The sequence below is a fragment of the Phodopus roborovskii genome, unplaced genomic scaffold (assembly GCF_943737965.1).
Source record: "Phodopus roborovskii unplaced genomic scaffold, PHOROB, whole genome shotgun sequence".
Classification (NCBI taxonomy): domain Eukaryota; kingdom Metazoa; phylum Chordata; class Mammalia; order Rodentia; family Cricetidae; genus Phodopus; species Phodopus roborovskii.
Window position 1 is genome coordinate 2,458,687 of NW_026125391.1, and position 16,840 is coordinate 2,475,526.

Here is a 16,840-nt window from a genome sequence, read left to right on the forward strand (position 1 = left end):
AAACAAGGAAGCCTAGGGACCATGTACTGAAACCTAGAAGGAAGTTAAAACCATTTTTATTCCTTTGAAGTTAATTTTGAGTTAATTTTCCTCATGCACTTTGTGACAGTTGTAGAATGCTGGCATGATAGGACAATCAGTAGGTACTCTGTGTTTCCCCTGATGAGTAGATGTGCACATAACCCAAGAAAAATGAATCATACCTTTTGTTTTGTTTTAAGTCTTGAACAGATTATAGGTGGAAAAAGTAGCAGGATAGATGAATGATGGCATTATGCCTTCATGAGCTCCTGAACTACTCTGCTTCTGCCATGTCTGAACCAGGCTCTGAAACTACATCTAATTTTGGGAGGTGAACTCTTTCCCTCGAAGGAATTACTTGTTTACTTAAGTGGAGAAATTATGAAAATACTCAAATGAGAAAAGTTATTTGAACTAAGGTAGTGCATTGACTATCAACAAAACTAACTGGATTCTTGAATTTTTCACTCTGCAGTACTTTGGAATTGGTAACATTTGCAGGAGAAGAGGAACACATTCAAGATGTCATTTACTTTCAGGCTTTAAAACATGTATAAGTGATAAAGATTTGGGGGAAAAGAGATGAGAAATTCACTGAAAAAATTATGACATGTTGAATAAAAAGCCTTTTCTATTGGGCCTGCTTCTTGCCTGGACAGCACAGTAGAGCTGATGTTGTCCACAGGCCAAAGCTGAGCTGGCCCTGAGAATTAGTCTGGGAGATATTACTCCACCCCTCAACTTCCATATGGTGGTGTGAGCAAAGGAGAGTTACACCTCCTCCCTGTCTCTAGCCACCTGTGGTGGGTGGGGGATCTGGCGCTGAGGTCATCAGAGTGGGGGAGCTATTCCTGTCCATCACCAATTGCAGCATTCAGGAAAAGGGACCGGCACGCACCTTGCCTAGGCAGCATAGTAGAGCTGATCCTGAAGTGTAGGTGTGAGTAAGCAGTCTCAGAAGGCATAAAAAGAGGGTAAAAGGCTTCATCCATTGCTCCTTGCTGCATAGTGAGAAGTAGCCTGGAGAATTTCTGGAGAGTTCTCCCTGGTGGCAAGGATAGGGGGAGAACTGGTGGGCTGAACTACCCTTGAAACCACCCAGGTCAAGAACCAAGGCTATGAGTTGATCCATCCCAATTCCATCCCATCTGTGAACTACTGGAGCATGTGAAGGGGATCTGCTGGAACATGTGAAGAGACCAGTCCTGCAGATCCAAAGCTGCAGGATACCACAACACAAGACAATAATAGGTTATCCAAGAGGAGTACTAAGTTGATAGCATAGCAGAAACTAGAGGCCTCAAACCAGACCAATGATTCCTTGTAATGAGCACTTTCAAGTAAAAGAAAGGGTATTCTGTGTGACTCACTGTGTCATACTACAGTTTCCACTACATTTTTCTTTTTACTTACTTTTTTCTTTTCTCTTAAATTTTATGTCAGTGGAAGTGTAGCAAGGGCAGAGGGTGGATACAGAGACATATGGAGTTGAATAGGATCAAGATGCATAATGTGAAAACCAATAAGAATAAATAAAATGTTATATAAAAAGACTTTTCTATAAATAGTTAGACATGGATGCAGTTCAAAGGAATTTTTAGGAAAGAAATGAGTGTTAACTCTTAAAATCTCCCACCAGTGCATTAACAACTTGATTCAAAGATAAGGACTATTATGATAGAAAGATGCACTTGAGAGATCCCTGAAATCACCATTGCTGGCGAGAAGAGTGCTGCATTAAAAGTGCCAGTCATGGGGTATTGCTGAAGTATCTGCTAGCACAAAACATGTGAAAGTGAAAGCATGGAGTGTGGTGATAAGAGAATGCTGTCATGTTGTATTAGTTACTTTCCTCTTTTTTGTAACAAAATGTGAGACAAAAGCAAGTGAAAGAAGTAAGGTTTATTTATGCTTTAGCACAGCATAAAGGGAGGGCATCCATTGCATGAGGAATGCATGTCATCTGGTACACGGGTGAGGATGTTGGTCATGCTACATCTTCAGTCAGAAAGCAGAGAGATGGATGCTGGTGCTCAAATTGCTTTCTCCTTTTGAGACTGTCTGGATCCCTAGTCTATGATAGATACACCACATTCAGACTGGATCTTTCTTCTTCAGCTAAGCCTCTCTATAAAGGTCCTCATAAGTATACCCAAAGGCATGACACTCAGATGAATAATGATAGGTCAAACTGGCAATGGAGATTAATAATCATTCATATATAGTAAAAAAAAAAACAAACTATCCAACAGGCAAGTAAATAACTCATTTATGTAGTCAGAAATCCAAGGCTCAGATGCTCTGGAATGGGATGAGCATATATTAGCTAATGTTACCCAAGTAAATAGATGGATTGCCAAGGTGACTATCAGTTTGAGATATGTTTGCTCACATATATTGGTGGCACATGATCTAGGATAGCTTGTCTACCATAAAATCTGCCCCATGTATCTCATCTTCCTACTGGATAGCACAAGCATGTTTACTCCAAGAACAACATACTAGACATGCAGAAGCCAAAATATCCTATAGAGAATTGTGATCAAAGATGCACATCATCATTTCTTTCTTTTCAATTTGCCAAAATCAGTCAAAACCATAGTATAAAGTTTTGTTGCACAGCATGTTTATAGAGAAAGATGATTCATCAGGTCAATAGAATCTGTCACTCACAGTGATTTCTATGACCTTCGCAGTTACATCAAACTGGTTACCACAAAATGGTTGCTGTTATCTAGTGATTGCCACATGTTAAACTATAGTTGTATCTAGTGTTGACTTTAATGCTACCGCTGTTCTGGGAGTAAGTTTCTGTTAATTTATACTAACATTTAAGAAAGACACTTGTTATTAATCTTCCTATCCTTCCATTATTTTGTTAGCTATTAACCCTAAAAGTATGCCTTCACTTGCCAGGGCAAATGAACACTGCTATTATTCTACACTTGAAGAAGACAATTGTATAAAAGGTTTGGGAAACAATTTGATATGTAGGGACATAGCCACATCAGTACACTCATGTACATGGTATAGCTTGTTTTGTAATAATGATGATATGCTAATAATGATCTGCATATGACCCCTGAAGGACACAAAGGGACAATTTCACTGTCTCCCTTCACAAATTACATGTGTAAGAATAGTGAAAGGTAAGGATGATGATACACTGACTTCTCACAATTTTAGTCTTATTTCATTCAGCTTCTTAGTTTTAGGAGTTCATAGCATATTAGAAAATTCATTGCAAAACAGTGATAATTTTGCATGTACTGAATGTCTCTTGAAACAATAAAACTGTTAGTCATGCTTACCAGTGAGATATTGCTAGTGCTATTTGAAAAGTTAAGGCAGGTTACAAATAATGATATGTGAGCTTGGCTGACTTTGATGATAATGTAATACGATACCTCGCCTGGCTAGCTTACATGGGTAGGTTCTAAACCAGGGCTCCAACTCTGTAGAGTTCCCTCATCTCTGCCTTTTCTTCAGGAGTCTTCTGAGTCATGCACAGGTATTAATGTTAATAAGCAGATCATTCTAGTGTTAGAAAGAGTAGTTATATATTGTTTGTATCAAAGGAAGTAAAATATTTTCTGTTAGACTTTTAATATCTCAAGTGGATAGCAAGTACCATCTTCTTTATGTAGAAATACCACTTGTTTATCAGCTACCTAGGCTTCAGTTGTCCAGTATTTTTGCCATTAAGCAAGGCTTGACCTGCCTTCAGGGAGTTTATCATGTGCCCATTCCATACTAGGATCAAAATACACATATTATTCCTTAAAAATATATAGCTCCTTGCCTTGACGTAAATGATGCATATCATATATGTTACAATTAATTATAAGCTTCTTGGGTGGCTTTATTTGACCTCTAGAGTCATTTTGAGAAAACCTGTAGTCAGTGTTTCTATGGTTTTCTTTCTAGAACACATCTGTTCATTGGGCCAAACCTATAATCTGAATTCCAGATTCACATATTGGGACAGTTTACATGCATTGATAGATACATTAACAACCTCTTTAAACTCATTATCTCCATCTTATCTATGGTAAGGTAACACTTACTAATCCAAGATGTAGGCCATCTTAACTCTCCTCTTCATGTGAGCGCCAACAACTTATCTTCACTATTATTTTCCATTTTACCATGAACTATCAACTTATTTCTGGAATTTTTCAGAACCCTATACCTGTTGTCATTCTACTTCAAGAGAGGTATTTTCAACTCAGTCACTTTCCCCCTATCTAAAGCATCATTGTGGATTACTTTAATGTAAATGATGAAAGTGAAACATATTTACAATGCTTAAGATTCTTAGACATGTCATACTTCTATTTTGAATATCTAACTTTATGTCATACAATTGTTTTATGCAAGCAGAATGTTGCTTTCCTTCAAAGGTATTTTAATTATGGGAGGCAGAATTCATTTTCTGCAAGATAAAGATGCACTATTTATGAAAATGAATTTAATGTATATCTTATACATACAATGCCCATTTACTGAGACTGTCTCCCTTAGGAGATTCCACAGGAGAAGGAAGAGCAGAAGTATTCATGGATTTGCTGACCTAATCAGCTGCTTAATGGTCTTCTAACATTTGGTTGATGGCTATTCTCATTTCTTTTTCTTTCATTCTCATTCAGAATTTCTCAACGTTTCACTCATTTAAACATCAATAGGCATGTTTTTTCATTTTTATAATGAAAAATCTTCAAAAAATATATTATTTTCTTTTGTCTATTTGACATTAACAAGCATTTGCTTTATTTTTCAATGTGGCCAAAATGTACCGAGGCCCTAAAAAACTATTATTGTTCTTGAGGATCTTTACTATCCTGTTGTCACAACCACCACAGAGTGTGGATTTTTTTTCTGGATCTCTTTTTTATTAACTATTTTTCATTCCTATCAGTGTATGTACATGTACGTGTGTGTGTGTCTGTGTGTGTGTGTGTGTGTGTATATGTCAGTCTCTGTGTGTGTGTGTGTGTGCTTTCTCCTAGTTTAATTAGTTGTCATGTGTTGTAAGTAATTCTAAATTTATAAGGCCTCTTTGCTTGCAAAGCTTTCTAAGTCAAGCCTTGCATTTTCTGTGTAGGAAGACTTCATTGTGATTTGAATCTCCATAAAATATGACTAAATAGGTGGCAGATATTGTTCAAATAAATCAAATATAAAGTAAAAATGTTGGCTTTCCCAGTGTTGTGGTTTGAAAGAAAATAGCCCCCAATGGCAGTGGTACTACTATTAGGAGGTGTGGCCTTGTTGGAGGAAGTAAGTCACAATGGGAACATACTTTGGGGTCTTCTTTGCACAAGTTTCCCTTGGTGTGACTTTCAGTCAACTCTCAGGTCCAGCATGATGTCTTCCTATATGCTCCCATCCTCCCCACATGATGACAATTGACTAAACCTCAGAAACTATAAGCAAGCCACTTCAATTACATGTTTTCCTTCATGAGAATTGTCAAGTTTATGGTATCTTTTCACATCTTCACAGAAATAAAAACCTAACTAAGACAGAAGTTAGTACAAGAGACTGGGGTGTTGTTTTGATAGGCCTGACCATGATAATGTTTGTAGTAATATGGATTTTTGAACTTTGGGCTAGGAAAGCAGTGGAATGCTTTAAGCACTGCTTAATGGGAAAGAACATGGAAGACAGTGCTGCTGAGTGTGATTTGATGAACTGTGTGGGGCTGGATCAAGAAGTTTCAGAGTGGAAGAATATTAGTATAGAGCCTAGAAATCATTCTTATTATATTTTGGTGAAGGAAGTGGCTCCTTTTTGCCATTGTCTAAAGAATCTTCCTGAGGCTAAAGTGAAGTTTTTTGGATTAATTCTGTTAGTAGAAGAAATCTTAAGACAGTCTATAATAGACTCTGTCATGTAAATGAAGAAATGGAATCATGGAGGTAGTGATCCCAGATCGAGATCCCACCTGGCTAAGTTTCCAATTTGTGAAAAGGAACTGAAGAAAAGGTTAGAGCTAGGTGTGGTAAGGTACACCTTTAATCCCATCACTGGTGGATCTCTGATTTTGAGGCCAACCTGGTCTACAGAGCTAGTTTCAGGATAGCCAAGCTTAGACAGTGAAAGACAGGAAACTGGTGAAGATGTAAGTGAATGAAGTGACCAAGTTCCAGCATCAGGACTTGACTGCTTCAACCACATGGTCCTGGGTTTAGAGCTAGGAATAGAAGAAACAAGTTATGAAATAAAGTTGCTGACGCTAGGCTTGTGTCAGTGGTGTAGTACAGAGACCATTGCATGAAGCTGTAAAGTTGAAGCCTGTATTTTATTGGAGAAACCCAAGGTGTTTGAGATGCCAGAATCATTGTATACTTGCTGAGGAGGAGAGCAGATAACAGGGAGTGGAATAAGTTCAAGAGAAAGAAGTATGTTGTAGTCAAAACAGAAAAAAAAAAAAAAAAAAAAAAAAAACAAACAAACAAGAACCTGAATAGAGTTTGAGATCTGCAGAGAGTTTTGACATCAGATATGGAGCTTTAGAATTTGGAGCTTTCAGTTTTGCTTTTGTCCAGTATTTCCTTGCTTTGCTCCCTTCCCTACATTTTGCAATGATAATGTGTATCCTGTGCCATTGTACATTGGAAATATGTGATCTATTTTATTTTACTTCATTTTATTTTGATTATTATAGTGGTATTACACTTAGGAGATTGACATGTTTCTAAGAAGAGACTTGGGAATTTGAAACAAGTTTGAGACTATTATAGTCTATGGGGACTTTTGAAATTGGACTGAAGTTGGACTGCTATGGCTATAAACATTTGGGGTGCAAGAAGTAAAATGTGGTGGTTTGAAAGAAAATGGCCCATAAAGGGAGTGACATTATTAAGAGGTGGGGATTTGTTGGAGAAAGTGTGTCACTGTGGGGTTAGGCTTTGAGGTCTCTTTAGCTCAAGCTTCCCTCAGTGTGACTTTCAGTCAATTTCCTGTTGCCTCTACATTAAAATGTAGGACTCTCAACTCTAGCTAAATAAGACACTATCTGTTTTAAGCTGTTCAAGAGTTACATACTATGCATTTGAGAGTAGAAAAGCTAATATGTCTATATGACTCTGTGAACTCTTTGAATATTTTTATTTATAAATTATTTGAATGTGTTTTAAAATCAAAACTCAAGCCAAATCAGATGTTCTTAGTGTCTTAGTTATTAAAGCATGGTGTCTTCTCTTTAAACACTCAGAATTATTATAATAAGTATTCATTTGTCAGAAATATATTATGAACCCTTGTTAATCTGAATTAATTATTATGTTTTTAAATATAACTTCAGGATACTCAGAAGTATCTTGTGATATTACATATTTCTGGCTTGCTTACCTGGTTTTAGAGCCCCGAGTATAGAGGCATGGGTGAAATGAAGATCTGCTTTATTTCTATAGGGCAACCACAAAGCAAAGTTATTCACATATGGTATAATTTACATCTATGGTAATTCAGTGTTTTACACGTGTGCCTGTGTGGTGATGGAGGTGAGTAACAAAGAAAAAATCTACATGGTTCTTCTGATAGTCAGCTTTGGAAAATGTCCTCTATTTTTATTTTCCACACTTGCTTTTTGTTCTCTTCTCCAAGTACTTTACCAGCATCACAGTCTTCTTCTTTTCATCACTTCTCTAATAACCATTGATCCTCTCCAATATGTGAATTAATTTGTGGGAAAATTACAGTTATGCTTGGAGAAGGAAAGAGAAAATTGATTGGCTCTTTTCCCCATCGCAAGTCCTGGTGATCCCTGCTGTGGTTTAGTTTCACTTCTAGGATTTGGATCTGTAAATTTGTGGGAACTACAAAGCCAGATTTCTCAGTTTATTGACCTTCTGTTGAAAGCAGACACAATTTAGCCAACATCTGGGCAGTATTTGTCAAGGCCAAATGTAACCCAAATCCAAACCATAGAATAATTTGATGCCTTCTCCAGCTAAGCTAATTCATGGATTATAAAGACAAAAAACCAATAATAATCTATCTGCTTTTAGTCCCACACTTGGTTTATTTTAGCAAAGCAGTGTTAGCATGAAACAGCACACACATAACATAGTTTCTCCCTTTCTGGTGCCTATAATTAACTGTGTACCTGCAAGATACTGTGTAACCTGAGTTTTGTTGTAATGACTAAACTCCTTGCAGTCATGGACACTGGCTAATACGGGTAGCTGCTTTATCTCTTTCAAATGTTAGCTTTATATCTTTTTTAAAGATTAGTACTGATTGTCCCACTGTTAGATTGACTTGGTAGAGGTAATAAGTGGAAGGCCTTCCAGCTGCATTCAGTGGATTTGTTAATGAGGATAAGTGGGAATTGAGGCCCAATATTTGGAGAGAAGAGATCATGGATTACAAAAGATAAATGAAGGGAGATTTGTAGTTATTTATTAATAATATACAAAGTGACTGGACTAGAAAAGCAAGGCCAACTGTATATCTATGTGATTTAAGTACAAAAAGAAAAAAGGAAGCATTGACCTTTGTCTTTGAAGACTTTTTAAAAAGAGATAAAATACTAAGCACCACTCCTCAAATTTTCATTGAAATGGGAAGATTTCTCAACTATATTCTAGTTTCCTTATGCTACTTTGTTTAATCACCATAACTAAAAGGAACTAGGTGGAAGAAAGGGTTTATTTGGCTTGCACTTTCTGGTCACAGTCCATCATAGAGGGAAGTCAAGGCAAGAACACAAGCAGAAGGCTGGAACAGGAATAGTGTTGGCTTGGTCGGTCTCAATCTCAGCTAGTTTCCTTGTACTGCTTGGGGCCACTTGCCCAGGAAAGTGAACTGTCCACCATGGGCAACACACTCTTACATAATCAAAACAAACAAGACATTCCCTCACAGACAACTTGATAAAGAGAATTAATCAATTGAGACTTTTTTTTTTCCAGGTGACTCTAGATTGTGTCAAGTGGACAATCAACGATAACTAAAATGGAATGTAACAATAGTAGTAAGAGGCATATTTAGCAGTTTTGAGATTTTGAGAGACTGCTTTGACTGCTGCCACATTTACGGTTTTTGTACCAAAATCTTGTATGAAACAATGTTAGTTCTTAGTTCTTCTTCTGGATATAATAGTAGCATTAGCTGGGAGCTGAAAAAAGATAACACATAAAGTTCCTTGTATTCTTCCATGTCATGTGATTTAATTTAATTCCTCCAAATACAACTCATTATTGTCTTTATAAACTAATGTGTGTGTGTGCGTGTGCGTGCGTGCGTGCGTGCGTGCGTGCGTGCGTGCGTGCGTGTGTGTGTGTGTGTGTGTGTATGTGTTGTACCTCATTACCTAGGCTCTGGAGAGAAAGTTCATGGAAAGCCTTTACCACTCTATTCCAGTTCCCCTTTTAAAGAAGCTGGGCTTCTCATGTCAGATCTGTTTGGAGGACAAAGGCTTGGGCTGAAGGGCTATGCTGATTCTTTTATCTTGGTCAGGACAGCCACTTCATTAGACAGTAAAGGAGTAACATTTTTAAAAAACAAATTTGCAGTTCACTTACATGTCTGGTAGGTCAAATATTTAAACCATGTTTAAAGGAACTTCTTTGGCCAGAACCTTGTCAAATCATTGCAAAACAGAAACCATTGATAGTTCCTTGGGTAGTAAATCTTTCTTCATCTTTCCTTTGTATCCACCTTAAAGAAATCCCTTTCAAAGTCTCTATAGAAACTAAATGATTATTTATTTATTTTGGATTTTTTTGAGACAGGATTTCTCTGCATAGCCTTGGCTGTCCTGGAATGCACTATGTAGACCAGGTTAGCCTCCAACTCACAGTGATCCACCTGCCTCTGCCCCCTGAGTGCTGGGAATTAAAGGCATGTGCCACCACTGACTGATTTCAGATTTTTATCTATCACCAAAATATGTTTTGTTTGTTTGTTTTTTAAGGAGAAGCATAGCTCTCATATTAAAGAGATATACAAAGTATAGAGGCAGTTGCCAACTTTAGGGAGGTAAGTCATTTTATTTTGTGCGTGGATCCTTTTAAAAGGCAGTGAACCTTTTCACTTATTTCTGAAAGAGCAAACAAAAACTAAATGGTGAAGTTGGTTATTTAGTCAGCAGACAAGCAAAAATTTTACATTCCTTTCCCATAATCTAAATCTGAAAACACTCAATATAGTAAATTATTTGGTTTCTAAAGCATTATTTACTAATCATCAAAATTCAGAGTGGTAGCTTTTAAATTTTTAATTTCATGTTTCTTCTAGTTACATGCATTGACTGTCTAAACTTCTTTTGAAATTGGTAATCTCTATTATACTTCTTTGAATTTAACTGAAGACAAAATAGCTTGCTTTTGGATGTCTCCATATAATTACAATTTAATTTTGTCTGGTTGATATGCTAAAGATAATGGCTTTTATTTTGCAAAATGAGACCCCGCTCCATGCAGCACCACTGCCAGAGCCTCTTTCAGATGCAGAAGCCAACTGTTCCATCATTCCTGCAGAGTGCATGCTTTCCAATTTTGGAGGCATTTCCGTGGCTCAAACAGGATGAAAATTCCTCTTGATTTCCCTAAAACTCTAGCCTACCTCCTGAGTGATGGGCACTGAGCAGAGCCCCCTCCATGATTGTGACAGAGAGCAAGCTGGAGAATCTGAATTGCCTCTGAAATGGTACTCTGCTGGAGAACAGTTGATTTTATCCCTTTTACTCTATTGTCTTTAAAAGTATTGCCATTGAAATGATCTAATCGCTGCCGTAAACTGACCCACCTGTAATAAATGTTTGGAATCATTGCATCTCTTTCCCGTAATCTGAATTCCTACAGGAGAGGCATAGCTCTCATATTACCACCTGGCACTCTTAGATAACAGTGTCATGTTCCAGTCAGAAAAGGTCTCTTTCTATCCAGATTTTGTCTGGGAGCTGTTTTTGTGAGACTCATATGTCTTTTGGTTTCTACATTGGTCTGTCCATGACTGTGGATTGAAAAGGCACCGTATGTATAGATCTAGAAGTGAATGTTGCATTTGAAGGCAGAGTGACAGTGTTGGCAGATGCTGGGGTATTGAAATGCATGGGAAAAGGAGACAAGACTGTCTAACTCCAGGTTTGGATAAGGAATGCTCAGACTTCAGACAACTATGAAAAAACTAAATTCAAATTCACTTCCATAAATCTGGTTCTAGAGGAATATAATATGGTAATTAATTCTGGAACATCTTTTTTACAATAAATTTTCTTTATTTCTTATTTTCCTCCTGCTTAATTTGGCTTTGAGTCTTTTAAAAAGATAGCACAATTCAATAAAGGATGCCTATGAATTCAGCTAATAAGAGAACAAGAAAAATACTTAAATATGAAAGTGCCACATTTGTAATTGTCTAATATTAGAAAAAGTCCACTTACTTGAGTACATGTGTAGTGAAAACCCAGAAATAGGACAAAGGTCAGAAAAAGCCTTCCCTAAGTAGATTTTAGTATCCATTGAGAGAACCAGATGAAGAAGCTGGAAACAAGTTAAGAGTCCCTTAGGGTTTGACATGAAACAGAAGAAACATAAAATACTCAGGCAACATAGAAAACCCATGTAATAAATCTCCCTTGACTTCTATGAGCAGCTGCCTCTGTTTCCTGCTCGTTTGATTTTCCCATCATGAAGGACTTTATTCTTGAATGGTGGGCAAGAATAACTCTTTGTTGAGTTACCAAAAGAAAATAGTCAACTAAGCTAATAACTCCCCCACCTTTTTAAAACAATTCCATCCACTCTAAACTTAAGACAAACTAAGTGAAACAAGTTAACTTTGGGTGATTTTTTGGGAGAAGGATAACTTTGCTTTGTTAACTAATAGCTTCATTTTATTCCCCTCTCAAACTTCATATTACTGATTTCTGAAACACAATAAAAACACAAAGCCAGATATATTTTATGTATGCTATTTATAACTTAATAATTTGTCTGAAATTGTTTAATGACTATACCACTTTTTCATCATTACACTTGACAGGTGCCAAAATGATAAAATGGCTGAAAATATGACCTATGTGATAATTGTTTTAGTCTCACTAACTTGACTAATAATGTAATAAAAATCATGATTTAAAATTCAGAATAGAGCTTGAGAAACATGGTATCAAGTACTGTATCAAATGCTTGAGCATGTTTTTAATTGGCAAAACTTTAATGTCATTAAGAGTTTTGCATATGCTTCAGCTAGCTTTTGTGCAGTTGAGAAAAAAATCAATACCCATCTGTCACTGTGAGTGGAGCACATATGGTAACTGAAGACCTTAAAATACATCAGATGTGGCTTCTATTATTTCAGTCTCTTTGGCTCCAAAAGGAGTTCAGCCACCTTGATATTGCTTTGGCTTTTAGAAGTTTAATTTTGCCAATTAAAATTGTTATTTTATGTGTAACTATGACAATTCTGCTTGTGTTTCTCTGCTGGGTTATTAATAGACATAAGAACAATTCTGAGCTCATGTAAACACTATCTGAATTCGTGTTTTGAACTCTTACAGGCAATGAATCTGCCTTTAAGTAGGCATCTTTCTCAGATAAGCAAGTGATCAGCATCTGCAAAGGCCATTTGTAGGTGCCTTCTGTCCTTGCTGGAACTGTCCTAGCTTGACTTACAGTTTCAAGTATCAAACTTGAATGAGGAAGTGATCCAATTCCCCAGATATTGAAAGTTAAAGCACTAATGTAAACTTCTTAAAGAATTTTTTTTAACATGAGGAGGGAGATAAACAATCATTTCTTCTTTATCCAACATTCATTAAGTGGCTACTCCACAGCAATACTGTACCCCAAACCATATTGAAGAAATAGATTTGTAACATTTTTATATCAAAGTGTGTAGGAGCTATAGATACAGGAAGAGGGCATGATAGAGGCTCCTTGAGGATGCACAGTGTGCAGAATGACTCACGAAGGAAGGCAAAGAAGACTTTAAAGGAAAGAAGGAGGGTGAAATAATAATAAACACAGGAGAAATGTTGCTGCTAAAGAGTGATCCATGATGTAGCTTCTATGGGGGGGGACTAAAGCGACACAACTGATTTGTATAATTCTTTATCCCATGTTCTGAAAGTAACCCATTAACTCAGTGCTACACACACCCACCCACACATCCACACCCACCCACCCACCCCCACACACCACTGTGTTATATATTGTTTATGATTTACTAAAGCTTGTCTGAGGCCTCAGAGGGCAAAGTCAGCCACAACCCATAGAAGCCAGGCACACACCAGCAGCCAGAAACTATGAGGTGCTGGTACATACCTTTTATCCTAGGACTCAGGATTAAGAGGTAGGTGATCCAAGACCACCCAGATTTACACAAGAGTGAATCGGGCAAAAATAAAATTACAACTCACACCTTTAATCCAAACATTAGTGAAGTATATAAGACAGAAGCAAGGTCTGAGTTGGAGGCATTCATTCTCCAGCCACACTGGGAAGAGACAATAGTTTGAGGCTTGGTGAAGAGTTTGTGGATCAGCCCTTTCAGCCTGTGCTTGAGATGAGTATGGGTCTTTTAATTTATCATGTCACATGCCACACACACACATACACCACACTCACATGGGTCAGGTTTAAATTCTACTTCTGGGTTTGAGGCTTTTTTTGAAGATATAAGCAATTTTCAGTGGATGTCTAAGAATAAAAGTTTCCATTTTGTGGTGGGTGACACAGTAGAGGATAAATTGGGAAAAATAGGTAAACCATGAATCCCCAAAACTCACCACTGCCTTCATATTCTCTACCTACTGGGTTTACCACTTAATTGTTACTCTTTGTTATTGCAGCAGAAACTCAGATGTGTGATCAACATATCTCAAATAGAAGGTACAGTAGGAAATAGCAACTGATTCTACTTTTAAAACATTTATGTATCAATTCATTAACCAATCTTGTATTATAGGGGACTGAATCAAAAGTCTTACAATTGCTATGTCACCACTCTCCTACCAACTATTTTATCACATTCCCAGATCTGACACACATTTTTTAAAATATGTGCTTTTCTGTAATACAATACATCTCTACCACAGCTTCTCCACTCTCCACTCCTCCCAGTACCCTCACCTTCCCTTGCTCCCAAAGCCAATGCCCTTCTCTGCTCCCAGAAAACAGCAAGCCTCCCAGGGACATCAACCAAACACAGCAAAATTAAATACAATTAGGTCGGTCTCCGAATTACAGAGTTTGTGACCCATGGGAAAAGACCATAGACTCAATCCAATTATAATTAAAATATTTATTGATTCTTGGTAGCAGAATAAACAATCTCTGAACCAAATTTTAGGTTGTAATCAGAAAGGGGCTCACAATTAGAAAAAAAAGAGTTTCATTAAAAACTTAAAGCTAACATTTTATAGGGGAAAAAGTGTAAAATCCTAATCGTATTAAAGCTGCTAACATTTCATAAACTATTAAAGAGAATCAGGACATACAAGTTAATGTTCAGTCACCTTATAAATGATTGAGTTCTTTAATGGTCTCAAAACTATGTTTGTAGGCATGTTCAATACATACAATTTTGTCCTGTTGACTGTGTCCTTTGCCTTATAGGAGCTCACTTTCATGAAGTCCCATTTATTATTTGCTGATCTTAGTGCCTATACTACATTGTTCTATTCAGGAACTCTGTATAGGGTTTTATGTTGACGTCTTTGATACACCTAGATTTGAAATGTGTGCAAGGTGATAGATATGAATCTATTTGCATTCTTCTATGTGTAGACATCCAGTTAGAGCAGCACCATTTGTTGAAGATGCCCTTTTTTCGTTGTGTATCTTAGATTTCTTATCAAAAATCAGTTGTCTATAAACTTGTGGATTTATGCCTCATCTTCAATTACATTGGTCAAACTGTCTGGTTTTACATTGATACAAAGTAGTTCTTATTACTGTTGTTCTTAAATACAGCTTCAAACTAATGATGGTGATATCTTCAGAATTTCTTTTATTCAGGATTGCTTTAGCTATCTCAGTGGTTTGTTTTTCCACATGAAGTTGTATGTTCTTTCAAGATATATAGAGAATTGTGTTGGAATTTTAATGGGTATTACATTGAATCTGTAGATTGCATTTGGTAGAATGGGCATTTTTATTATGTGAATGATGCAGATTCAAAACCATGGGAGATATTAGTATCTTCTGATACCTTCTTCAATTTCTTTTTCAAAGATTTGAAGTTTTTCACTGCTTGGTTAGCGTTAAACCAAGGTATTTTATATTATCTGTGGCTATTGTGAAGAGTGTTCTTTCTCTTATTTCTTTCTTAGTATGTTTGTCATTTGTATATAAGAGGACAACTGTATTTTTGAGTTACTTTGGTACCCAGGTGCATTGCTGAAGGTGTTTATCAGCTGTAGGAGGTCCCTGATCAAATTTTTAGTGTAATTTATATATACTATCATGTCTTTGAATAACAATACTTTGATTTCCTTTTTCTAAATGTATTTCCTTGATCTCTTCCAGTTGATCTAGTTTTTTCTTCAAATACTATATTGACTATATGGAGAAAGTGGACAGCCTTATATTCTTCCTGATGTTAATGGATTTGAGTTTCTCGCCATTAAATTTGATGTTGGCTATAAGTTTGCTGTAAATTGCCTTCATTATGCTTATGTATCTGCTTTGTATCCCTGATCTTCCCAAGACTTGTATCATAAAGAAGTGTGGGATTTTGTCAAAGTGTTTTTCAGAATATAATGAGATGATAATAGTTTTCTTTCAGTTTGTTTTCATGGTGACTGATTTTTACATGGTGAACCATCCCTGCATCTCTGGTATGAAACTTTCTTAGTTAAGGTAGATGATCTCTTAAACTTGTTCTTGTTAGAGAATTAACAGCACAACTGAAAGCTCTAAAACAAAAAGAAGCAAACTCACCCCGGAGGACTACATGCCAGGAAATAATCTATTTAAGAGCACCCTTGGAGCTCTGATACACCCCCACCCATCCCCACCACGAGCCTGCACTGCACCCCCTACCCTGTGCCCTACCCTACCCATGGTCCTGCTGCTCTGGTTGAACTCTGGGACAGAGGGTGGAGCCAACAATCCACCCTACTTCGGAGACTTCTCGGAACAACTCTGAACACAGGAGACCTGACTATCCACGCAGTACCACCCGTAATTTCCACCTGCTTGGTCTCTGACCCCACCTCCAGTCCTCTGCTGGAGCCCCGGGCCCCCTCCCAGAGATCTGCCTATCTCTGCAGGTCCACTCTGAGTTCCTGCGGGCAAGATCCTTGACCCCCAAATCTGGGTCTCTGCTAAAGAAAGAGGCTTCAGCTGGAGAGTTCCAGTTTCTAGTGAGATCTGACTATCCTGCAAAACCTTCCCAAGTTTCAGCTCAGCCCTTGTCTTCTTCTGCCAGCTATTGGCCAGAGTTGAGTCTGGGCCCAATCGGGGCTGCCTGTCCCCTACAACCTCTCCCCCGCACCCGCGCAAACTCCCTGGGTTGGCCCTAGATCCTGCTGCTCCTGTCTCCTGTCCCCATTGAGAGCACCCTTGGAGCTCCTAATACACCCCCCACCCATCCCCACCATGAGCCTGCACCCCCACCCTGTTCCCTACCCTACCCACGGTCCTGCTGCTCTGGTTGAGCACTGGGACAGAGGGTGGAGCCAACAGTCCACCCTATTTCGAAGACTTCTCGGAGCAACACTGAACAAAGGAGACCTGAATATCCTCGCAGTACCACATGTAATTAACACCTGCTTGGTCTCTGACCCCACATCCAGTCCTCTGCTGGAGTCCCGGGTCCCTTCCAGAGATCCGCCTATCTCTGCTGGACCACTGTGAGT

General features: G+C 37.8%; 1 pseudogene; it reads left to right on the forward strand.

The window, feature by feature from the left end:
• The first annotated feature begins 13,066 nt into the window (after positions 1-13,066).
• The window catches only part of LOC127214808 (glyceraldehyde-3-phosphate dehydrogenase-like), a 982,025-nt pseudogene continuing 978,251 nt past the window's right edge, over positions 13,067-16,840 (forward strand).